This window comes from Dromiciops gliroides, chromosome 6 (genome assembly GCF_019393635.1).
Source record: "Dromiciops gliroides isolate mDroGli1 chromosome 6, mDroGli1.pri, whole genome shotgun sequence".
NCBI lineage: Eukaryota > Metazoa > Chordata > Mammalia > Microbiotheria > Microbiotheriidae > Dromiciops > Dromiciops gliroides.
This window is the reverse complement of record NC_057866.1, coordinates 95971110-95996504: the sequence shown is the minus strand read 5'-3', so window position 1 is coordinate 95996504 and position 25395 is coordinate 95971110. Positions and strand designations below refer to the sequence as shown.

Genomic DNA, 25395 nt, shown 5'->3' with positions numbered 1-25395 from the left:
TGCTGGATTTTCACTAATCTTTAGTATAGCATTGTCAATGATCAAATTAAACAGTGAGAATTCTTTAAAACATAATTTATATTGAAACTTGATATATATAGTATATTACATTCCCCCTCCCCTTTTTTGGAGGATTTATACCCATATAATACAGAGTTGAGGCAGTTATGCAATCTATAACACTTTTTACCACCATGTGTCTGGATCAAGGCTAAATTGAGTAATGTGTCTGTTATGACACCTGAAAAGGTTATGGAAAGGTTACCATACCACATCTCATGGTTCTGAGACATCCAGTAATTGTGCTAGGCTCTAGGTGGATGGATTCTGACCATGCCGTCAGATTGAGTGAAAAAAAAATACCCAAGTTAAATTAAACCAGGTGCATGTGTTGGAGCTTCCATGACACCAGGCCATTTTAGGAGGGAGAGAGGAAGAAACTGGACTATGTCCAGCAATTGTGGTCCACATAGTCGCCCCCATAAGCAAACTATGGACTTCCTGAATGTGTTTGGCTGTTCTCTCAGCCTTCGTCAGGGCATCTTACATGTACCTATCTCTCCTCCTGTTGTACATATATTCTCTCCAGGGCCTTTCAAGCTCATTGTAAGAGAAATTAGTCTCTGAAATGGTAAGTTTCCATAATTCATAAATCTCATATTAATTTCACTAAAGACAATATGATGGTAAAAATGCATGTTGTGCTGCATAACTGAGGATATACTTGTAATATATACAATAATTCCAAACCATACCCAGAGTATACACAGTCACAATGACATATAAATAATAAATGAATGTAAATGGCTGATAATATTAGACATTATTACATAATCTTCTTTTAGCAAGTAAACCACATCATCTTGTACATGAATTCTCTATCTAGTATGACAATAACAGATATTTGAGGTAATCATCAATTTATCAAAAAGAAATAAAACCTCAATCAGCAAGACTCAATATGTTCATTGATTGCCTTGCAAACCAAGCATTTAAAAATTATTACTAAATGCATCTGTAACATTTTTGTCATTGTGGTAAAATAATGAAATATTACCTCAAATTTCCAAAAAGTAAAAAGGTTGATTTCTGGGAACAAAAGCATATTGAAAGTTTGGAGTTAAACCCTGGCAAATTTTTAGAACAAACTACTAAACAAATAGTTGGTGAGCATTTGGAAAATAATATAGTAATCACTAGAAGCCAGCATTCATTCACTGACGATAAGAAATGATAAGTATCAATTCCTATTGATCTGTCAAGGCAGCATTTCATGTGAAAAAGATCTGAAGAATTTTTAGGTAATCATAAATTCAATACGAGCCAACAATGTTATACAATTACTTGAAAAGCTAATGCTACATTAATTGAAATAGAGTATAGAGATAATTGAAATAATAGTCTTTCTGTTCTCTAGAATAGTCAGACTAAATCTGGAACAACATCTTCATTTCTAGATACCATACTTTAAGAGGGAAGCTGACAAACTAGAGTTATTCTAGTAGAGGGCAAATAAGGTAATGGGTCAACAAACCATGCCATATGAGAGTTAGTTAAAGAAACTGTGGCTATTTAGCCTAGAAATGATGAGACCTAGACAGGGCATGAGAGCTTTCTTAAAATCATTCATTTGTTTATTCAGTACTTATTAAGGACATATTCTGGGTGGGCAAGGTACTGAGCAAAATATAAACATAAATAAGGCATTGTTGTTGCCCTTGATGAAAGAAGAAATACATAAGATAACATCATGAAAATCAGAAGTGACATGATATATTAGATTATAAGATGTTATATGATAAGTACTTAAGAGAAGTACAAACTCCTATTTGATCAGCTGAGAGAAAAATTATTTCTGAATGGGAGAAGCAGCAAAAATTTTACAGTAAAAGTGGTATTAGAGCTGGGAAGCATGTATAAAACCCAGAGACATGAAATGAGGGTATATGTTTGGGGGATGGTGAGTGAGTAACCCAGTTTGGCTAGAACAGAGAATACATGAAAGAGCATAGGAAGAGGTAATGCTGGAAAAGAAGGCCGGGCCTAAGGAGGTATTGGATAGCTGTCAGTCTAGGACACCTGATCTCAATTCTGTAGGCAGTAGAAAACAACGGAAGGCTAGAAGGACTGTCACCATAGAGGACAAAGTAGTAGTAACTCATTTTGTGCTGTTGTGAAAAGTGATCTGCACCATCTTTAGAAGGATAAGGATATTCATTCAACATAAAAAGAGCCTTTTCACAATGTTGTTGTTGTTGTTTGTCCTTCATTCCCAAAGAAGGAACGATGGGGTGATGTCATGGCTTGCAGTGAATTGGATTTAAGTGAGGGAGGGTTGTGCAAGGTCACCAACCTCACTCTTTCCTCCAGAGCCATCTGGATCCAATAGGAATATATTCATCAGGACGACTGGAGATGGCCCCAACTATTTAAGGCAATTGAGGTTATTTGCCAAGGGTCACACAGCTAGCAAAAGTATGAGGTGAGATTTGAACTCAGTTCCTCCCAACTTCAGGGGCAGAGCTCTATCCACTGCACCACCTATCTGTCTTTTCACAATATGTCAGATATTCAGGCACCCAACTTCCTTCATTTTAGAGATGTCAAAGTGCTCCATGGACCTAAAAGTCTGAGAATGTTTGCTTTCCAATACAAATTTCACATGAAAGCCACCCATATATGGCCATTCTGTTTGTGCTTTTTCCATTCAAGGAAACAGGAGAATCCTTTTGGATATTCAAGTTAAAAGACTGGAATTTGAAGTAACATGAAGAATAACTTTCTAACACACTTCAAAAATGAAATGGGTTGTCTGAAGGAGGAGGAAATTCTCTATCACTAAAAATAGTCACACAAGAGGCTAGATGACCATTTGCTAGACATATTGTAGCAGAACTCCTCACTGGGAAAGAAATGGTCCTAGAGACAACTCTAAGGTCCATCCCTACTCTGAGATTTTATGATTTCATGAGCCTAGGCTAGGATCCCAAGAAACAGTATTTCCAAATAGACGCTGTTCCCAAAATACTTTATAAGAACAAGATTATTAAAGAGCAATCAGCTTATTACTGTTGATATCTGAATATTCTGGCCTAGATAAATAAGGGTTAATATGGAGGATATCTAAAGTCCCTTCCAACTCTGCCCTTTTTTAAGGAAGTATTCGACACTCATGTCCCCACAAATTTCAAGGGCAATATCTCAAGATACCAAGGCCAAGAGTTCTGGGAGTATAAATGTTTCCCAGACCAATGGCCCTGTTTCTAGCCTGGCCCCCTCATGACTATAATTTAAAGGAGCAACCTCTTTGGAGAATCTACCTTACATTCTTGCCACCACTAACAACAACCATTGACCAATTGTAATTCCTTGGAATTGTAATGCTTCCCACCTTCCCAGAGCACTGGCCATGCTTCTAGCTCAGCTCCCAAAGCTGTTATCCAGGGAAGTAATTCCTGTGGAGTAAGAGTTAGCCATTCCTACCAACTACTGACCAACTGCTACCCACAGGGCAAGCAAGCAAATCTAGCTGAAGCAGCAAGGCACCCCAATGGAAGGACAGGAAGTGGCATGTGTGAGGCCAGTTCAACCACTGCCACCACTTTGAATACTACCTCCCCTCAGACTTCAGTGAAGAAAACTCAGGACTTGTGCCCAAGAGCCCTGGAAATAGAAGCACTGCCTTCAAAACACCAACCTTCCTTCTAGGCTAAAGCCAGCATCTTCTCCTTGGGGAGGAGAGACCTGGAAACTCCTTCTCCAAATACTGCAGCTCCTGTCTCCTCATCAGCTGAAGCCACTGAAGATTAGGAAAAGAAATTTCTCACTACCAAAGACCTTAAGGTTGTCAAATGGTTCAGCATCAGCAATGGATATCATCTTGTCGGTGGAAATAATATTAAAGAAAATGCATTACCATCTGCTTCAGGGCCTCTAGATCTGACTTGTGGCTAAAACCTCCACCAGGTATTATCTCCCTCTATTAGACTGTGAGTTCTTTGAGAATCAACACTGTCTTGCTTTTCTATTTGTTTCCTACACATTTAGCACAGTACTTTGCACGTAGCAAGCAAATTAATAAATACCTTTTCATTCATTCATTCGTTTCTGCAGTTTAAATTTATTTATTTTTTTAGTGAGGCAATTCAGGTTAAGTGACTTGCCCAGGGTCACACAGCTAGTAAGTGTTAAGTGTCTGAGACCGTATTTGAACTCAGGTACTCCTGAATCCAGGGCCGGTGCTCTATCCACTCTGCCACCTAGCCGCCCCTTGTTTCTGCAGTTTAAAAATATATGAGGGGCAGCTAGGTGGCAGAGTGGATAAAGCACTGGCCCTGGATTCAGGAGGACCTGAGTTCAAATCCGGCCTCGGACACTTGACACTAGCTATGTGACCCTGGGCAAGTCACTTAACCCTCATTTCCCTGCCAAAAAAAAAATATGAACAATCTTTTGCTAATGCTGAACCTCCCTAGTTGCAGTGAATAGAGACTTCAGCTATAAAAAGAGAACACAGTCAAGAGAGGGAGAAATGTGAAATAGTATCATCATTAACCAGACACTAATATTACAGAATATTCATTATCGCCCATAATCGAGAAGCTTCCTTAAGGTCAGAGCTGAAGATACAGGTATTGAAACATGACTACTGGCAAAATCATTGGGAGAACTAAACTAGAATATACAGAAGGGCAGATTTATATTTACTGAAGAGTGAGCATCTCCAAAGAACTATGATATTAATACTGCACTTTAGTCATATTTTCAATGTTGCAAGATAACAAGGGTTTCTTAAGGATGCTTTGTTTTCCAATGAGAATTCTCACAAGATGATAGAAGATACAGATGCCAAGGCAGCTTGGTGTGTGTTTGGATTGGCTCCCTGATGCCCTATTTTTTGCTGCATAAAAGATCTCCTCATTGCTGATCTGTGCTGCAGTCACCACAAAGCAGATCACTGCTGGTTTGAGAAACAACAGCCTGCCTGTTCCATCAAATCGGCAGCAACATTCCAGTGACTTGCATTAGCTAAGGAGGAAAGGGCTCCCAAAGCTTTGAGAACCCAGATTCTTCCACATCTAAGCACTGTAGGCACATAACAGTAACACAAGGAGCAATGTTCTTGATTTAATATCAAAAATGGTTTGAATAGAACCCTCTGTTTCCAAACAAAGTTGGCCTCTCTAAGGACTTCTTACTATAGCCATTATGAAACAAGCAAGTTTACATTGTAATAGTGCTGTGTTATACAGAGAATGATACAAAATCCTTTAAAATGTATTGGCTTATATGCTAGTCTCACCAAATTATACCTCAGGGTTTATGCATGTTATATAATCAGTCATAAGAAATAAAACACAAAGCTAAGGTCATCATGAAAGCTTGAGTAAGAATTAGTCTCTTTTTTCTGGTTTCATGGACTTTCAAATACCTGGAATCTATTCCAATATATAAAAATACACCACTGCCTATTGCAAAAACTCATATCCAGGGGTAGCTAGGTAGCACAGTGGATAGAGCACCAGCCCTGGCCTCAGGAGGACCTGAGTTCAAATCCTGCCTCAGACATTTGACACTTACTAGCCGTGTGACCCTGGGCAAGTCACTTAACCCCAATTGCATCAGCCCCCCCCCAAAAAAGCTCATATCCAGAAACTAAGTTAAATGGGCCTTAATTTTTATCACCTCATTTTCATTCAATATCTTAAAAGTGTGAAGGATATAAAGACAAAAAATCAAATCAAGAACACTAACTCAACATTTATTAAATTTCTACAGTATACAAAGTGCTATGTTAACTTCTGGAGAAAATATAAAGTTTAGGTAAAACATGGTTGATTCCTGCTGTCGTATTGGGAAGAGGAGAAAAGACAAAGATAAATTTGATTAATAATATTGTATGCTAAGTGTATTAAAAGAGTACAAAATAAAATGTTATGTGAGGGAGAAGTTTACTGAATGGAAGCATCAGGGAAGGCTTTAAAATGTGGTAGTAGACTATGGAAAATGAGCCACAAAAGTCTGATACTAGAGAGATCTTACCTGGGGAAGAGCATTATCCCCACCACTGGTCAGAAAAATACCCCACACCCTGGGTAAGTCACTTAACCCTCATTGCCCCACAAAAAAAGAAAAAGAAAAATACCCCACGAAAATTGGCTTTCATTTTTTCTTATTTATTCAAACAATTCTTTTGGCATCTTGTTCACATCACATACTACAGTTATTTGTGTCTATGTTTTGTTCCTCTTACTAGACTGTTAGCTTACTGAGTGCAGAGACCCTGTCTTGTTTATCTCTGTATTCCTTTTACTACCTATCACAGGGACTCATACATAGGAACTTTCAGTAAAGGTACCCAATTTGAATGGCAGAATGTGTAAAATGTGATCATCCATGATCAAGGAGCCTTCTAGCCACTACCTACACTTGCTGGTCTGGTTCAAGTTGATGCACAGCTTCAGTCTTTTATATTGTTATGACAGATCTAAAAAAAAAAGAGATTCACATACTATACCTACCTCCCTGTTTCTGTGCTGGTAGGTAGCCACAGCATTTGAAATATCCACCCCCACCAGATTAACCCCCTACCATCTGACGTCTGACCTTAAATTCCAACAAAACTGCTCTTGCCAAAGTTACCAATGATCTCCTAATTGACAGATCCAATTGCCTTTTCTCAATCCCCAGTCTCCTTGATCTCTCTGCAGCCTTTGACACTGCTGATTGCCCTCTCCTTGATACTCTCATCTATGTTTCCAAGACCCTCTCAGTTCTTCTTCTATTGATCTGACCATTCTTTCTTAGACTCCTTTGCTGGAACCTCATTCGTGTTTCACCCCCTAATCTTATGTGTCCCACAGTATTGTGTCCTGGGTCCTATTCTGCCTCTATACTATACTTAGTGAGATTAACAGCTATCATGGATTTAATTATCATCTCTAGGCTAATGATTCTCAAATCTACCTACCTGTCCTAACCTCTTTGCTTACTTTCAGTCTTGTATCTCCAACTGCCATTCAGACATCTCAAATCAGAAGTCCAGTAAATATTTTAAATGCTACATGTTCAAAACTGAATTTGTTATCTTTCTCCAAAACCTTCCCCTCTTCCAAACTTCCCTATTACTGTAGATGACATCACCATCCTCCCAATTCCTCAAGCTCACCATCTAGGTGTCATCCTCAACTCCTCTTTTCACCCCCCAATATCCAGTCTATGGTGAAGGCTTGTCAATTGACCTTTGCAACATCCCTCTAATATGCCCACTTTTTCCTCTGACACAGCCACCACTCTGGTGTAGGCCCTCATCACCTCACACCTAAAGTACTGTAATAGCCTGCTGGTGGGTCTATCTGCCACAAGTCTCTTCCCACTCCAGTCCAACATCCATTCAGCCACCAAAGTGATTTTCCTAAAGCACATATCTGACCATGTCGTCTTCATACCTAATAACTTCCAGTGGTTCCCTATCATCTCCAGGATCAAATACAAAATTCTGTTTGGCATTTAAAGTCTTTCATAACCTAGCCCACTTTTCCAGTCTACTTATACTTTATACCCTCTCATGTAATCTTTGATCCATCTCTTGGTGTCTCTGTCTTCCATGCCTGGAATAGTCTCTCCTCATCTCTGACTCCTGTTTTCCTTCATGTTCTAAGTAAAACTTCACCTTCTTCTTCATGAATCCTTCTTAAGGTACTACACCTTCCTCCCATTAATTATTTATCTGTATATAGCTCATTTGTATGTATTTGTTTGCTTGTTATCTCCCCCATTAGATTGTAAGCTCCTGGAAGGCAGGGATTGTCTTTTGCCTTTCTTTGTGTCTCCATAGCTTAGCATGATTCCTGGCACATTATATGCACTTAATAAATGCTTAATGACTGAATGACTAAAATTGTTAAGTATGTATAGCTACCTGGTTGGAAAATATGGAACACCGAAGCTGCTCCTCCATTTTGCCCACTAGCCCACTGCCTTGGAGTGATAGAAAAAGACCCAAAGATGTTCTTGTTCCTTACGTGTTTCTTGGCTTCCCACTCTCTCCAAAGCTATTCACCCCATTGTAGGGATGAATCATCAAGATATATTAATTCTCAACAGTTTCGATGATGACTATGGAAGGTCAACTGGGTTTTAGCAGAAAGCCAATAATGTTGTCTCTCATAATTTTTCTTCTTCATCATCATCATCTATGAAGATGCTTCCCAAATAAGGAATGCCTAACCATAGACTCCTTTTTACATATATATATATATATATATATATATATATATATATACACACACACACATATAAATACATATGAACACGTGTATACACACATATACACACTTATACATATATACGTACAAATAAATACATATGAACACATGTATATATGCATATATACATACATACGTATACACACATAATATATACATACACACACATATAGTCTCAGCATGCTCAGCTGAAAGAAGGAAAATCAAAAGATAAATGGTTATACTACATATCTAAACAAGACTATCTTTCCCTGAAAACCCAGACAATAACCTTGCCAGAACTCAGGAGAATCCATCTGTGGGAAATGCAATCAGTTTCTATTTATAGGAAAGTCTTCATTTGTAGCAGTCTTTTCCAGTTCAGAAAGCTATGTTTAAAGTGTCAGCTCTGTCTGGAGTGATCACAAACAGTAATAAACAGGAAGTTAGTGTGAATGACTGACAGGGTTATACATTAGTGACTCAAGAGGTCCAAATATTAGATTTATTTAAACTATCATAAAAAAAGAATTGGAAGTAAAAAACTATAAACAAAACATTAGGTCGAATATAAGCTTGCTTTCTTCAATAGCTGTTCATTCATTCAATAAATAAAGTGTTTTAGAAGTATACTTATTTCTTCTAATAAATTCCTACTATATTGAATTCACTATTCTAAGTGCCTGGGGAGATACACAGTTTCTGCCCTCAACATTCTTCTAGTATGTAGAAGGAAAAAAAAGAACACTGATACAATTAATATAAAAATTATTATAAGAGAAGTATTTAGAAGATGTCTGAGGGCAGCTAGGTGGCACAGTGGATAGAGCACTGGCCCTGGAGTCAGTAGTACCTGAGTTCAAATCCAGCCTTAGACACTTAACACTTACTAGCTGTGTGACCCTAGGCAAGTCACTTAACCCTAATTGCCTCACCAAAAAAAAAAAAGATGTCTGGATAAAGTGCTATGAGCTCAGAGGAAAGAGAGAATATAAGGGAAATCAAGGAAGACTTTATAGAAGAAGTGTGATTTCAGTCTGCTTTTGAAGGTAGGATTTCAACAGGTAAAGATGGGAAATGAAGAATATATTTCAATATTTTGCCCAATGTCACTTGGAAATAATTTAAACACAAGGATTTCTACCACTTTCACTACAATACTTTTCTTGTCCAGACATAAACATGCTTTCTTACCATGCTTTCTTTGTTCTTGTGTCTGCTAGTATACAAAAGCTATTAATCCTTACTTTTCCCAGTGCATACATATGATAAAATTAGTTACTAATTTTCAGCTTTCCTTCTTAAATAATTTAAACTTCTGAAAAGTAGATAAGAAACTCATATTTTTAATAGCACATAATTTAAATATTATAGAAAGGCACACTGGAAAATTATTGCAAACATAGTCTCATCACTCCTTTAATCAGGTTTATTCCTTTTTTTTCACATAACACACACCTAAACTTACATGTCCTTTAAAAGCAAATAAAGATGTAGTCACCTATTTGAATTCATATAATTTTGATTAAGTTTTCCTGCAACCACAATAACTTCTTTCAAAGAATTTTGACATTTTCAACTTCAATATTTCAACAGATTTGTGATATTGATAGTACCGGCCTTTCCCTTAGAAGCTGCCAGTGTTTTAAGAGAATTAGAGAATTTGAGAGTTGGAGTAGACAGACCTCAGCAGTCATATTATCTAATACATAACCAAAAGGAAGCCCACCATATTTCCAACTAGTGGTCCTTCAGCCTTTACAAGGAAGGGGAAACTAATACTTTTGTTCGTTTGGTTTTTTTTCAGGGCAATGAGGGTTAAGTGACTTGCCCAGGGTCACACAGCTAGTAAGTGTCAAGTGTCTGAGGCCGGATTTGAACTCAGGTCCTCTTGAATCCAGGGTCAGTGCTTTATCCACTGTGCCACCTAGCTGCTCGAACCTAATACTTTTGAAGGTATCCTGTTCCACTTTTGGATAACTGTAATTTTGGAGGAAGTTTTCCTATAAGACTAACTGAAGAAGTCTAATTCTTCTCTTATAAGACAACCCTTCAAATATCTCAAGAAATCTCTCCTTTCCCCACTGAGTCTTTTTCAGGCTAAATATTCCTTATTCTTTTCACTTATTATGATGTGGCATAGATTCAAACCCACTTCTCAATTCTATTTTCCTTCCTCTGAATGCTCTTCAGCTCATCAGTGTTTTTCTTAAACTGTGGTGCCCAGAAATGAAAAATATTCAGATGAGGAATGATAACTGAAGAATAAAAAGAGACTATCAATTCCTTATTCTTGGAAGGTATGCTTCTCCTCTGAGAACAAACCTAGCTAAGCATGGAGAGGCATATCATCAGAAGGCTGGCCCTTGGTAATGAACTTTTTGGCCATGGCAACCCACAAAATATAAAGAGAAGTACAAAATGTTCCTCGGTCTTTTTTAAAATTATTTTTGCAGGGCAATGATAGTTAAATGACTTGCCCGGGGTCACACAGCTAGTAAGTGTCAAGTGTCTGAGGCTGGATTTTAACTCAGGTCCTCCTGAATCCAGGGCCGGTGCTTTATCTACTGCATCACCTAGCTGCCCCCAAATTATAGTCTTAACTTATATTCAACATTAGTTCAATATATTGAATATTAGTTAAAGTGATTCCCAGGAACCTTGGAAAGAACAGTTTCAGTCAATTGATGGGGTTGAATGCTATATTACAAGGGAGTAAAAAGTGAATGGGTGGTGAGGAAGTTAAAGCAGTAGGTCTATGGCAGGGTTTCCAGGACTTTTACATCTTAATTGCCCCCTCTGGATAAACTGTCAAACTTGATTGTCTTTCAGCAGGGTCCCTGTCACCACCATGGGATGAATTATTATCTTGTATTTGTTTAGATTGAATTCCAATTTGTTATTTCTTGTCTGTATGTTTAGGTCTTACTTCTTTACATCTCTTTGTATCACATCTTGTCCATATAATATCTTTTTAGCTAGTGTCATTTCTGAATTCAAATAATATGCTGTTGCCTCTGTCTTTTCTATTACAAAATTCAATTTTTCTTTAGAGAAATTCAAAGTGGAATAAACAATCTTCCTTCCTAAATGGCACAAGTTGCATTTCATGTTCATGGAACAAAAGGGTCAACAACTGGACAGGTATGTTTGAAAGACATAATTCTCTGCTTTTAGTCTTTCTAGAATAGAGCAGTAATGACATCAACATGTCATATGAAAGCAGTCTAAGGACAATTGTCCATTACATTGTGATACTATTCAGTTATCGTTGGGAAGAAGGATATTATAAAACCACAAAGTACTACTAAGCAAATGCTTTTGTGCTATTATCTTTAAATTCCCTTAAGACTGTATGTCATTTTTGTCTAGAATACTTCATAATAGGATAGGAAGATCCAGTAATTGTTGGCAATAGCATCTAATATATTATTAGGTCACGTGAGTTCACTTAAGTTTCTCCTTTCCCAGAGGAGATATACTGTATCAGGACACCTAAGTCTAGCCTCCAAAATAAACAAACTGTTCTCTGAACTGAGTCAAGGATCTCAAAGACACTATTAGGAATAATCTCATACTACTATTATGTCATAATCCTCCCTTACCTCTCAAGGTAAACCAGTCAACTCTATTCCCGACAGCACCCTACATCTTCCCACTTTTGTGCCTTTGTTCAAGCTATTCAAAATGCTCATAGTGTTCACCCTCCTCTTCTTCACCTGTTCAATTCCTCTCTTCTCCCAACTAATAACAATCTTCTTATCCTTTAGACCTCATGTTGCACTCTAGTTCTAGTTCACTCAAGGATTTATAATGGAATATTGTGTATTAAAATTATCTGTATCTATATCTTATATTTTCTGAGGCTCTAAGTTCCATGAAGGCTTTGTATTTTCATTTATATAGACTACAATATCTATAATATTCTACATAACATCTGTGTTCTATACATACATGTCACTTAATGTATAATAATTGTTTAATAATTGAATATTCTAATATGTGATCAGTATAATTCATACTACAGGTGACAATGCTGAAGAACCAATATATCAATGAACAAATATTTATTAAGTGTTTACTGGATATTATATATGCACATAATCACATATATGTGCATAGACATACACTGTATTAGAAGCTGAAATAAGATATATAAATATCTTAGACTATATTTCCTTACTTCAAGGAGCTAACAACATAGGGGGGAAACAAGATGGATACCCATAAAAAGACAACTAGAAATATATAGTAGAAATTAAAATAATAAACCACAATTCTATGGTACTTTTCTGCTTAAAAAGTGCTTTCCTCACAAAAATAGTAGAATGGCAAGAATCCTAGGTCTAGAGTTAGAGGGGCTGGTTGTAAAGTTTGCCTTACTACCTGGATGACCTTAGGCAAGTCACTTAACCTCTCTGGACTTCAGTTTCCTCAACTAGAACATGAAGGCTACAGGCTTGATGATCAACTAAAGGTATTTTCCAGTCTTCAAGCTCTGTTATGCTATGGTTGCCTCCTGTCTCTATCTGGTATAGGTTTAGAATCAGAATGTGAAGACTTCCTCCTCATGGCCTCCACCTTCAGCATATGGAAATTACCGGCCAGGCCGAGGCACACCTTCTCCCATTAGGCAGTTTCTACTCCCCAACAACACTGCCTTCAATTCTACCCCTATTAAAGAGCTTTATCTGGCATGTGGAAAGGAAGGAAATGGTAACTAAGTAAAAAATACATGATAGCACAGCCTTGACTCAGACAGCAAAGTGTTACTCTGACTCATTTTTATCCAAAGTTAAAGAAAAAACAAAGTATCTAATTTCTCTAGATTTAGATCATTCTCCAAAAAAGAGAAAACTTTGCACTTGTAGACTGTGGCCTGAACCTAAGTTTTTTTCTGTATCTCTGATACTAATACCAAAAACTTTCTCTCTGTTTACAAATAAGGAAGCAACTGGCTCAAAGGCAATTAAAACTGATCCTTCTTATAAAATAGGTCTCCTTGGAGGGCAGCTAGGTGATACAGTGGATAAAGCATCAGCCCTGGATTTATGAGCATCTAAATTCAAATCTGGCCTCAGACACTTGATACTTATTAGCTGTGTGATCCTGGGCAAGTCACTTAACCCTCATTGCCCCGCAAAAAAGAAATAAGATATAAAAAACAATAAAATAAAATAAAATAAAATGGGTCTCCTCTAACATGAATTAAGACAGTAAAAGCACACAATGTTGAAGAACAAAAGGCAAGACAGAAAAGAGGAAAAGGGAGCTTTACTAGCTGCCTGAATTCTTAGTCAAGGAGAAAGGTTAATCAGCAGTGAGATATTCCCCATATTATGGTCATAGCTGTCCCATCTGCCTTAGTAGAAAAGAAGACAACCATCTTGACCTACCCGAAACTTGCTCACCACCCATCTCTTCTACTCTCAGTATCTCCCACCACATTTGCCATCATTGCCATCACCATTTCGGTCAGACGCAGCTACCACAGGGTTGAGTTCAAAACTCTGCCCCTGAGACTTTTGATTCTCGTTCTGAATCCTAGTTCGGCGTAACTATACCCAACTATTAATGGTTCCCAGCCCTAGTTGACTCAGAACTCTTCAAGACTCATGCTTTCAGAGGGGAGCGTGAGAGAGCAATCTCAGAGATTTTATTCTGACCCACTGAACTCCAACTCTAATCACGCTATTGCTGGTTACAATATGGTTACAATATGATCCTGTGAATTTTGTGAGGTAGTTGGTATCATTATACTTATATCATTGTGCACAGAAAGAAACTGCAGCTCAGCCAGGTTAAGTCTGAGGTTAAGTGTCATCTGCCCAAAGTTATAATGATAGTAAGTGGTACAGTTGGGATTTGAATGCAAATCTTTTTACTTTAAGTCTAGTTCTCCTTCCACTGCAACTTTCAGATAAATCAGGAAGAGGGCCAATCCTCAGAAAAAATCAAGAACTAGTTTACTTTTTTATTTCAGGCTCTCTCACTCATACTGTGTGAAGTATTTTAAGATATGTCAATAATAGTCATTGGAATTCCTATAAATGCTCTAAAGCATACAGATGATGTTACAGAATCTGATTGAAATTTTTAACATCAAGTTAAAATGAACTGATGAGACTCACCTCCCATATCTTTTTGCCTCTTCTATAAAAATTGACACCATATTTCTTTTGGTAGTTTGTGTTCTAAGAGATATTTCATTTCTATGCAGTATCTCTAATATTTTTACTCATTTCTTCCAAGAAAACTTTGTCTTAAAATCAAGACAAAAACCATATAGTAATGGCTCTCTGTGTGACTTTGCTAGCACTGGGATCTATGTCTAAAATGCCCTTCCTGACTCTCCCTCATATCATGGTTTACTGAAAGAACAGTGGGTATCCAGACAGAGAACCTGGATTATAATCACTGAGCTTCTGGTTATTAACTGAAAAGTGGTGTCAAGTGAATGACCCTGAAGAAGTCACTTCCCTTTGGTATACTTTAGGTTTTTTATCTATAAAATAAAGGGCTTGGAGTAGATGATATATATGGCCTCTTCCATCTCAAAATTCCCATGATGTCTACATCTTACCCATCCCTCAAGGCCAAGCTCAGATACCTCATATTCTCTAGAGTTTTCTGTGGCAGTCATGCCCTCTTCTTTCTCCTTCTCCAAACCTCTGCTAGAAAGCAGTATTTCTGGGGTAAAATAACAAATAAGATTGTGGACTAGATATTTTCTCTCATCCTCAATGACCTCTCAAACTCTCCAAAATAGAAATTACATTCCAGAGATAAAACAATTTCACATTTTTTTATGATCTAGGACACCAAGAACTCAAAGAAGGTAAAAAGTCCATGAACTAATAATTAATTCAAGCTTACTAAGTACCCTTCTTCCACTTCCTGCCATGCTCCTGACAGTAATGCTGAACTAGCTGACCTAACCCATGGACTTGCAATACAATGCAATATCAGACACTGATCTTCACCTCCTCTCCAGTGCTAAGGAGATTCAAAACTCCCAAAATACAGAAATTTGTTGAAACCATAATAGCCAACATCACAGCATTATTCCATACTAAAACAGAGCTCTAGAGGAGAGCAGAGGAACAGAGAAAAGGGGGCAAGATACTTCTGAGCTTGTATAGAACTCAACTCCACACCCTGACCCCTATTTCCTTCTAGTGTCATGAAGATACAAATGCCAAATGGTAGAAATTTGCCCAGGATGCAATTAGCAGCAGTGTGGCAGTGTTCTGTGGGCCAAATAACTGACAAACCAAAGAACAGTTAAGGACACCAAGTGTGTGTGTGGGGGGGAGGAGTCTGGGTGCTGTGTGACACTACACTAAGCCTCAGAGAAAGAGCTCAGCATCCAAATGGAATCAGTTTTATTTTCCAAAAAGTCACTTAGGGAAGAGATTGAGTCTAGGGAACTTGGAATTTTCTAGTGCTGACATCCATGTCCCAGAGAAAACAACACCGGAGGGGAGAGAGTCCAAAAGTTAGCAAAAAGGAATTTAAGGGGGGAAAGAATGAAATTACCAAGGATCTTAAGAGGAAGAAAACTCAAAGACACTGGAGCAGATAAATGAACAGGGAAAACACTACCAGCAGAAGGAAATATGACCTTGCAGATCTAGTAAACCAATTCAGGCACCTATGAATAAACAATTTAAAACAAAGGAAAATGATTGAACATCTGATGAGATAGAGGATACTATGGATATTAAGGAGATCATGAAATGACAATACACTGAGTGGTTTAAAAGAGAAATGAGAAATGTGAGAGCAGAATTTGTGGGGTGGGGAGAGGCAAGGGAGAGTTAAGTGACTTGCCCAGGGTCACACAGCTAGTGTCAAGTGTCTGAAGCTGTATTTGAACTCAGGTCCTCCTGAATCCAGGGCCAGTGCTTTATTCACTGCACCACCTAGCTGCCCTCGAATAGGTCCAGTTGAAAAAGAGTAAGCTAAAGTAACTGAAGAGGCACTGTACTGTGTTTACAGAGGAAGATGGGAAAATCATGACTTGAAAACCTTCAAAGAAAAATGGAAGAAAACATAAACCAAACTCTTATAACGTTAAATATAAATGGATTAAGGGCAGCTTTTGTTTGTGGCTAGGTAGCACAATGGATAGAGCACTGGCCCTGGATTCAAGAGGACCCAAGTTCAAATCCGGCCTCAGACACTTGACACTTACTAGCTGTGTGACCTTGGGCAAATCACTTAACCCTCATTGCCCTGCAAAAAGAAAAGAAAAAAGAAATATAAATGGATTAAATGATCCAATAAAACAAAAAATGGTGACAGATTGTATAAGAAAACAAAACACCACAATCTGTCACCATTTTTTGTTTTATTGGGGCTGGAAAAAATTTACTTTGCATCAAAAAGCAGGATTTGCAATCATGCTATCTGACAAAGCAAAAACAAAGATTCAAAAAATAAAAAAAACCAAACAAGGAAAGTACATCATGATGAAAGAAACAGTAGACAATAATCCAATATCAGTATTAAACATATATTAACATCAACCATATAAATATATATATATAATATCCAAATTCATAAAGGAAATATTAACTGAGCTAAACGCATACAAAGACAGTAATAGTGATACACAATAGTGATAAGAGATCTCAACATTCCTCTCTTAGTTTTGGATAAGTTTACAGAAATATTTTTTTAAAAGAAAATATAGAACAGAGAAAATTCTGGAGAAACAAGAGTTGAAAGACTTATGGCATCTTTTAAATGTAACCATAAAAATATATATCTATTTCTCAGCACTATATGGACCTTTAATGAAAACTAAACATGTATTAAGGCACAGAAATATTGCAAAAAATGTAAAAAGATGGAAATATTAAATATATCCTTTACAAATAATATCACAATAAAAATAATTGGTTCAAGGATCACAAACAAAAGATACCAATTCAAATGAGGTTTTAACAATGAAATCCTAAATACTGAGTAAGTCAAAGAACAAATCATGGAAAAAACTGATAATTATGTGAAAGAAAATGATAAAGAAACAATATAACAAGATTTTTAGGATTCAGCTAAAGGAGTCCTCAGAGAAAGTAGTATTTATTTCATCTGATCACCTAGTACTTTATGCTTTTATGCAATTATTCAAACAAGAAATAAATACCACACAGCTCTAAGACTGAATTTATTAGTAGGAAACAAATTGAACTACAGCCACAGTATTCACTTTGGCCAGCTTCATGACTGATACTAAATCATCAATAGCCAACCAATCATATCAATCATTAAGATGAATGAAATGTATAGGTCATGCCAAGATTCATTCATTTCACAAGCCCAAATATGAACTCTGTAAAAAACAAAAAACAAACAAACAAACAAAAACAAATCACAGATGAAGAAGAAGCTTTCTGTATTGGGTTTCCTAATTTGCCACTAATTCATGGTAAAGATTCAAGACTTAAGTTTTCTATTCCTCATTTCCTCTTTTTGTAATGAAGACAATATCTCTCCTCCACTATCACAGTATATTTTGATGAGAACATCAATGCTATGAAAGTGAGCGCCATAGCAGGCCCTTCTTCTTCTAGAGCCTAGGACAATTTTCCTGAGGGACAGACCTGTGATACTTCAGAGGAAGATGAAACTCCTGATTGAATGAGGAAACCTCAGATAGCATATGTGAGAGAACTGCAGACAGCATATGTGAGAAAAATATGACTTGAGACTGTTGGAGGTGTGTCTTGAGACTGTTGGAGGGTGCTCGCTTAGGCAGCACATATACTAAAATTGGAATGATACAGAGAAGATTAGCATGGCCCCTGCACAAGGATGACACGCAAATTCGTGAAGAGACTGTTGAAGGGACTTTTTTTCATTCATCTTTAGTTTTATAATGTGATCTTCTGTGTTTAAGACCCTTATTCATTTGGAGCTCATTGTAATACATGATGCAAGATACTGATCTAAACCTGTTTTCTATTTTTGTTTGTTTGTTTTTTTGGTGGGGCAATGGGGGTTAAGTGACTTGCCCAAGGTCACACAGCTGGTAAATGTCAAGTGTCTGAGGCCGGATTTGAACTCAGGCCTTCCTGAATCCAGGGCCAGTGCTTTATCCACTGTACTACCTAGCTGCCCCCTTAAACCTGTTCTCTACCAAAATGCTTTCCAGTTTTTCCAGAAGTTCTTTCCAAAAACAGAATACTGGGGACATCTAGGTGGTACAGTGCATAAAGCACCGGCCCTGGATTCGGGAGGACCTGAGTTCAAATCCGAAAGAGATGGAAAGCATCCATTTCTTCTATATTATCAGTTTTGCTGCAATATAATTGTGTATATTTGTATCTGATAAATATCTTTTTCCTTATATTCATTGTGAACTCCTCTTGTTTGTTATTTTGGGTTTTTTTGGGAATTAGATTTTCCTTTTTAAAATAAAATTAGCAAATAGTTTATTGAATTTGTCAAATTTTGTTAAAAGCTTTTGTTTTTATCAGTTCTATGAAATTTTCATTTTAAATTTTATTTATTTCTCCTTTGATTTTTAAGAGGTTTTTTTGTGGGGTTTTTTGTAGTTACTATTTTCTAGTGGTTTCGTTTTTAAACTTGCTGTCTCAACTCATTAATCCTCTCATTTTCTAGTATGTTAACATAAGCTTGCCGAGGACAATAAATACAGAAAGGCTCATCACCAGTACTTTAGCCATTTGCTAATAAATTATTTGATGGAACAAATTAAAATACAAAGTGCCCTATATACTTGGTCCCCTACCCTCCAACCTTTTTACTGTGATAGTAGCAGAGCTGAAAGAGTGTAGAGAATATTAAGACTCAATGAGGGGGGCAGCTAGCTGGCGCAGTGTATAGAGCACCGGCCCTGGAGTCAGGAGTACCTAAGTTCAAATCCGGCCTCAGACACTTAACATTTACTAGCTGTGTGACCCTGGGCAAGTCACTTAACCCCAATTGCCTCCCTAAAAAAAAAAAAAAAAGACTCAATGAGGGGGCAGCTAGGTGGTGCAGTGGATAAAGCACCGGCCCTGGATTCAGGAGAACCTGAGTTCAAATTCGGCCTCAGACACTTAACACTTACTAGCTGTGTGACTCTGGGCAAGTCATTTAACCCTCATTGCCCCGCCAAAAAAAAAAAAGACTCAATGAGTTTTGGGACTGTCTATAAAAATAAATTAACTGTTAGTACTTAAAGGTGAGATTTTTGTCCTATGACCAATTTATTAGACATATTTCTGGAGCAATTGAATTGTATCAATATTCATATTCTCCCCAAAGGTGCAAATCACAGCCTCCCCCAGAGATAAGGTGGGCCAGATTCTGGATCATCTACTGTGCCACACAAAGGGCAACTATATGTGTATTAGACACCTACCTAACCATATTTGGCATATAACCAAGACATTTATATAAGTAACTAACAAAAATATATTACTAAAAGCTATTCTGTAATAGTTAAGTAGCAGCAGGATATGAACAAATAATTCTCAAAAGAAGTGTAAACTATTGGGGCAGCTAGGTGGCACAGTGGATAGAGCACTGGCCCTGGAGTCAGGAGGACCTGAGTTCAAATCTGGCCTCAGTCACTTGACACTTACTAGCTGTGTGATCCTGGGCAAGTCACTTAACCCCAATTGCCTCATCAAAAAAAAAAAAAAAAGAATTGTGAACTATTAACATCCATATAAAATAATTTCCCAAATCACTAATAATAAGAGAGACACACATCAAAACCACCTTGAGTTTTCACTTTGTAAGCAGAACACTGGTTACTACAAAAGATGGGAATACTCAACATTGGAGGGGCTGTGGAAAGATAGGGACAATAATGCATTGTTTATAGAACAGGAATTAGTTCAACTATTCTGGAAAACAATTTGAAATTATGCCAAGCAATTGGCTGAAATGTTCATACTGTTTGGCCCAAAGATCCCACTACTAGTTACATACCCCAAGGAGGTTAGTGATAAAAAGAAAGGCCCCACCCATATGTACCAAAATATTCCCAGCATGGCTTTTTTGTGGAAGAAAAAAAAAGAAAAAAAATCATATGCTCATTGATTAGAGAATGGATAAACAAATTGTGAATATAATGGATTACTGTGTTGCAAGAAACAATGAGCCTTATGAACACAAAGAAGCATGGAAAGACTCAGATGAATTAATACAGAATGAAATAAGCAGAACCATGAAAACAATATACACAATGACTACAACAATATAAATGGAAAGAACAAAAAAACAAAAGAAACTAAATGCAGTGAACGTATGACTCAGCTTGACCAAAGAGATATGAGCTGATACTTCTCTCTTATTTTTTTTAATCATAAAAGTATTCTATTATTTTCCAGTTACATGTAAAGACAGTTTTCAACATTTGTTTTGATGAGATTTTTAGTTCCAAATTTTTCTCCCTCTCTCCCTTCCTTCCCCCTTCCCCAAAATAGAAAGCAATCTGATAAAGGTTATATATGTACAATCACATTAAACATATTTCTGCATGTTGTGAAAGAAGAATCCGAACAAAAGGGAAAAACCTCCAAAAAAAGTAGAAACAGTATGGTTAAATCTGTATTCAGAATCCACGATTCTTTTTTTCTGGATGTGGAGAACATTTTCCATCATGAGTTCTTTGGAACTGTCTTGGGTCATTGCACTGCTGAGAAGAGCCAAGTCTATCACAGTTGATCATCACACAATGTTGCTGTTACTGTGTACAATCTTCTCCTGGTTCTGCTCACTTCACTCAGTATCAGTCCACTTAAGTCTTTCCAGGTTTTTCTGAAATCTGCCTTCTCATCATTTCTTACAGCACAATAATATTCCATTACATTCATATACCACAACTTGTTCAGCCATTCCCCAATTGATGGGTGTTCCCTCGATTTCCAATTCTTTGACACCACAAAGAGATCTGCTATAAATATTTTTGTAGATGTGGGCCCTTTCCCCCTTTTTATGATCTCTTTGTGATACAGATCTAGTAGTGGTATTACTGGGTCAGAGGGTATGCACAGTCCCATAGGACTTTGGGCATAGTTCCAAATTGCTTTCCAGAATAGTTGGATCAGTTCACAATTCCACCAACAATGCATTAGTCTCACTTATTTTTTAAAATACTGATTTATTACAAACAATTATTATTTCTTCCTCTTACTATCCATAAAAAACAAAAACTCTCACAATAAATTTGCATAGTCTAGCAAAGCAAATTCCCATATCAGTCACAACCAAAAACATGCCTCATTCTACATTTTAATAGAATATGAGGACCCAACACCAACACACTACACAACCCCCGCCCCCCCCCACACACATATACATTCACACAGGGGTATTTCATGCATGTACGTGCACATGCATTCATGTAAAACTCTTTTCTCTTAGTTCTTGGCTTATTTTAAAGTTATCCACACAGCATGAATTACAGGAATGTTGCTGCCAGGTAGGAACTCCATGCGTGGGAGGTAGAGGGGATGACACAGCTAAAAGAGAGTAATTTAGGAGTGGCTATGGGTTGTTCAGACCAATGAAGAACACTTACCAATACAGTGTTCTGCTTGCAAAGCTTTCAGGTAAGGCTAATTTTTTAAAACTGCTTTTGTTGCTGAGATAATTACTTTGTTCTTGTGCCGTCGCTATTTTCCTTTTTGTGGAATCTGTGGTTTTCTGTGTGTGTGAAATGAGACAGATTCTCCTCCTACTCACTGGATGCAAGCACTGTTCTGTGTACCTTACATCTTCTCTCTCCTGGGCCAACCATGCTTCAGCTGATAGAGAGCCAATTAGGTTTCAGGCACTTGAAGCTTTTAAAAACTGCTATGTCACTTCAGCATCTTAGAAGTGAAAACATATTACGCACAGTTTTTAAAACGCCTGTGAAAATGTAAGAACATAAAACAAAACCCATATTTTTATCTCTGTTAACTGCAATCTGTAGAAGCATCATAATAAAAACATTGTCTTATAGCTTACAGAATCTTTTTCACTATTAAAAAGAAACATTGCTTAAAATCATTAATTGTATATACTTTGTTAATAGGATTTAGTAAAAAATGTGAAAAGTCTATGACCTTTGGAGGAAGTGTGTGTGTATGTGTATGTGTGTGCATGGTTGTGTGTGTGTGTGTGTGTGTGTGTGTGTGTGAGAGAGAGAGAGAGAGAGAGAGAGAAAACGATGGAGGGAAGGAGGAAGGGAAGGAGCAGGGAGGGAAGAAGAAATTTTCTTGGAAGAATCAAAATTGGAAGTGACAAAAATGGCAATGAAAATAAACATGATGGGCTTAAGTGGACTGTAGCAAATTACCAAATTTAACTTGTGTACAAAAAGTAGCATAAATGCATCACTGAAAACACATATGATCAGAAAAACATGTGGGATGATCATGTAATGAGAATGAGAAACAATAGCTGGGCAGACCGAAAGCTATATTGGTACTTCCAACATATTAAAAGAACTAAAGAAAGCCTTCCAAAGAATCGATTGGACCCCTTATAGAGAACTTAAAGAAAGACATGGCAGAGAAGCTCATGAGGCAAAAAAGATATGAAAGGGTTGTGATTTGTACTGATGGAGATCTAAGTATAACTGTAGGTGACTACACTGTCAGTTATGCCCTCTTCTCCCTTGATAATCTCTTCTCACTAGTTTTCTGTGATACTCACTACTCTATCTGATTCTACTTCCACGTTTCAGACCAGGTCTTCTTAGTCTCCTTTGCTTGATCTTCGTCCAAGTCAATCACACTACTGATAGGTGTTACCCAGGGCTCTGTGCTGGGCTTGTTTTTTCCCTCTATACCATTTCACTTGGTGAACTCCCACCTTTAAGCAGATGATTGTTAAATCTTCTTATCTAGCTCTAATCTCTCTCCTGACCTCCCAGCTCACATTTTCAACCGTTTATTGTATGTCTCAAACTGGATGTCCCATAGACATTTTAAACTCAACATGTTCAAAACAGAACTCATTATCTTTCCTTCAAACCTTCCTTCTCCCTTCCAAACATTTCTAACACTGATGAGGGTACCAACATCCTTCTAGCACCAGACTTGCAAACTAGGTTGCAACTCCCTATTCTCTCACCATCCCTATCCAATCTATTCCCAAGTCCTGTAGATTTCACTTTCATAACATTTCTATTATATCCCCTTATTTATTGTGACTCTATCACTAACCTGATTCAGGCCCTCATCACCTCACAGTAGAGCCAATGATTGGTCTTTCTGCCCCAAGGCTCCTCACTAAAGTCTATCCTTCATTCAGCTGTCAAAGTTATCTTCCTAAAACATAGGTCTAACCATGTCACCCTCTTATTCAATAAATTCCAGTGGCTGCCTATCACCTCCAAGATCATATATAAAATATAAAATTTGGCATTTAAAACCCTTTATGACCTGGTCTCCTCCCTCCTTTCCAGTGTTCTTAGATCTTACTCCCCTCCATGTAACTTGTGATACAATGACACTGGCCTCCTTACTGATCATCACAAGACATTCCACCTCCCATCTCTTCATTTTCACTGGCTGTTCCCCATGTCAGGAATTCTCTCCCTCCTCACTTCAATTTCCTGGCCACCTTGGTTTCCTTCAAGTCCCAGCTTTAAAATCTCACTTTTTATAAGAAACCCTTTCTGCTCTCCCCTAATGTTTTCCTCTGTTGATTTATACACAACATAACTTGTACGTATTTTGTTTGTACTTAGTTGTTTTCATGTTGTTTTCCCCTAAGATCTTTGATAAAAGTTTCATTTCTCAAATCATACCACCAACTCATAGAGGTAGTTATTATGAAGATCAAAAGAGATAATATTTGCAAAGTGCCCAGTGCCTAGCACATAGTAGGTACTATATAAATGCCTTTCCCTCCTTCCCCCATTCATCACTCCACACTTTAGCAATTACATCCTTTTAAACTCTATTTGTATGTTTCACAAAAGTGAAAAGTTTTCCAATGTTGGTACCCGCACAGTCTAACATACATTCTATTTGGAGAGATACTACAACACAATGAACAAAACCAGGCAGTAAATAAATTCCAATTGAGTGGTATAGAAAAGAAGTTACACAGAAATTTTTAGGAAGAAATGTTCTCTTCTACCTGAGGTGGTTGGAGGAGGGGAGCAAGGTGGTGGGGATGGTCAAGGGAGTTCACAAAAGTAGGAGGCAACCTGGATTTTGAAGGAACTTTCTGTCCTATCTTCCATTTTATTTTCCCTAACTATCCTACAAATACAGAGATTTATGGATTGACCACTACAATCTTCTTCTGCTTCTTCCTTTTTCTAGTCTTCCCCTTTTTCTCATTTCAGGGCCCTATTGTTGTAGCTCTTTTTGCTCACAACATGCAGTATTGCCTCACAGCAGGAAGTACAGGAGATTTATAAAGTTATAGCTAAAGAATGGATGCATGTTCTCTCCATCCCCACTCTAGTTTTTCTTATTGTTATTGTTATTCTTGTTGATCTATTGTTAAAACAGTTCTAGAATGAAAATTTTCATTTTCATCTTTCAAAGAAAGGTCATGGCTAACTCTACTCTCATCTCCTGATTGGTTGCAAGTTCACAGGAAGAAGAGAGAGAGCTCCAGAGGGTGGAGGCATTCCTTTTATAGTTTAACAAGCAGATATCTCTGGAGCAGCTAGGTGGTGCAGTGGATAAAGCACTGGCCCTGGATTTAGGAGTACCTGAGTTCAAATCCAGTCTCAGACACTTGACACTTATTAGCTGTGTAACCCTGAGCAAGTCACTTAACCCTCATTGCCCCACAAAACAAACAAAAAATAAGCAGTTATCTCTTCCCGTATAAGTGACAAATTCTGAGACAGTTACTTCTTCAGGTGTGGGGAACACATGAAACCCAACTAGAAACCTCTGGTTTTGCAGGTCTTTTATAAAGGGGCCTACTGGTAAGGACCAGAGCAAAAATGTCATTGGAAAGGGCACAGCTCCAGGAATCTCCCATGGCATCTAGCTAGAACTGATCAGAGCAAGTTCCCCCATTTACACTCAATACATATAAATATCCTGTGTTTACTTATTTATGGAAATGTATCTCCTTAGTAGAATGTAAACCCCTTGGTGGAAGACATGGTACATAGTAAATTTGCTGTTCAGTCATTTTTCAGTTTAACTCTTCATGACCCCCA

The 25395-nt window shown here is 37.5% G+C and overlaps 1 protein-coding gene and 1 pseudogene across 1 annotated transcript in view; one reads left to right on the top strand and one right to left on the bottom strand.

Annotated features, from left to right (window-relative positions):
• Positions 1–25395, bottom strand: part of POLN (DNA polymerase nu) — a 345265-nt gene that overhangs the window by 222356 nt on the left and 97514 nt on the right. The window lies entirely within an intron of this gene.
• On the top strand, positions 17997–18111 carry LOC122733057 (annotated as a pseudogene).